The sequence below is a fragment of the Acinonyx jubatus genome, chromosome A2, assembly GCF_027475565.1.
Source record: "Acinonyx jubatus isolate Ajub_Pintada_27869175 chromosome A2, VMU_Ajub_asm_v1.0, whole genome shotgun sequence".
Classification (NCBI taxonomy): Eukaryota; Metazoa; Chordata; class Mammalia; order Carnivora; family Felidae; genus Acinonyx; species Acinonyx jubatus.
The window spans coordinates 22,907,231-22,909,213 of record NC_069383.1 but is presented as its reverse complement, the minus strand read 5'-3'; positions in this window follow the sequence as shown (position 1 = coordinate 22,909,213).

Below are 1,983 nucleotides of genomic sequence, written 5' to 3'. Positions count from 1 at the left end.
TTCGCAGGAATCCTGTGAAAAAGGTAGGACAGGTGTTATTTATCCTAGCTGTTCAGATGAGGAGAGACAGTGGACTGCCCACCACATCCCGTGTATGGCAGACCTGGTCAGTGGCTGAGCCTTGATCTTCTCACTCCGGGCCACGCCTGATTCTGCAAGGGCAAACAGGGTCACGGCCCAGATCTCCATCCACGGAGAGGTCGAGATTCCCATAGAGAGATGACTATGTGCCAGGCTCTTCAGAGATACTCAGTTTAGACATATTACCTGCGCCCAACGGCTTTTCAATCTAGTAGTGAGAAAACAAAAACAAGCCAATATACGGTATCAGATATATGCGGAGATAAGAAAATTCTGGAATAGAATGTGACAACGTCAAAAGTATTAGAGCACTGTGGACTGAATGTTTGCATCCACAGCAAATCCATATGGGACCTTTGGAAGGTAATTAGATTTGGATGAAGCCATGAGGACAGGCCCCTCTGATGGGATTAGCGTCCTTACAAAACGAAGAGACCAGAGCGTGCTCTCCAGCATATGAGGAGACAGCAAGAAGGCGGCCATCTGCAAACCAGGAAGAGGCGACTTACCAGGCACACAATCGGCCAGCACCTTGATCTTGGACTTCCCAGCTTCCCCAACTGTGAGAAGTAGATGTTGCTTAAGCCACCCACTCTATGGTATCTTGTTACGGCAACCCGAGCTAGGACACTGCGTCTCCTCAGCATCGGTCGTGTGGGGTAGAGCTCTAAGGCTGGACAAAGTTTAGGGAAAGCATGGGGAAGGGGAGGGCAGGGAGGTCAGGGGCAAAATCTCTATCACAGGAAGGCATAAAAGGCAGAGGCAACAGATGCGCGCGGAGCTAGCCTGTGGTGGAGGGCGAGAGCAATGCTCATTTCCGTCTCCCAATCTTGACTAGAGAACCTGACTTAAGAGCTACTATAACCTTCTTCCAGGGACCAGGGGTGTGTGTGTGTGTGTGTGTGTGTGTGTGCGAATTCCTTGAGGGCAGGGGAGGTCACAGAGTAGAGGCTTTCAAGCTGGAACTTCTGCCCAGGCCTCAGAGACACCTCCATCATGGACTTCAGTGATGTAAAGGGATCTGTCAGCAGGTTTCTAGACCAGCTAGTGGAAGAGGAAGTGAGAGCCCCAGCCACTCCCACCCGTGCCCTCTACACCTGCTTCTCCCTTTCCTTTCTCCCCAGGCCTGAGAAAGACTCGTCCTTCTGGCAAAAAGAAGAGCTCCACACCGAGGCTACGGGACTGTTTGTCAAAGCAGAGGGGCACAGGAGGGAGAGTCACCGGGGCAATTCGAGAGGATATGTGTAAGTGCCACGAGTTGACTGAACAGGAAAGACTCAAACGTGGGCGTAGATCTTGAAAGACAAGGTACAGAACCGCAATCAGCCTGGGCAGAAATCACGGCTCCAGGCCCCGCCATCAGCTTGAGTGAAGGATCTGAAGTGATGTCAAAACCTGGAAGGTACGGAGGTGGCCAGCCACGGTTACGCACACAGAACAAATGAGTGATGACATCTCTGCTGACCATATAGAGCAGATTGAAATGGGGGTGAAGGAGGAGGCTTCTCTCCTGAGCCCCAGGTGCACATTTCTAACTGCCTGCCGGAAATCTCCAAACAACATGCTCAAAACCCCGTCCAATGTCTTACTCTCAATTCTGCTTCTTCTCTACTGTCCCCTGAGTGTGTTCACAGAACTCTTACCTTCCTCCTCACCTAGCTTAGACGCCTCCTCCCCCCGCCTCACCCTCAAGTACCTCAACTTACCAAGTGCCGTGGATTCCACCTGGAGAAGGTCTCCTAGCCCTCTCTCCTGCCAGCCTGAGTCAGGTCTTTCCCTCCTGCCCAGATCTCACCCATTATGGCAGGGATCAAGCCCCACATCGGGCTCTGCACTGACAGCATGGAGCCTGCTTGGGATTCTCTCTCACCCTCTCTCTCTGCCCCTCCCCCACTCGTGCTC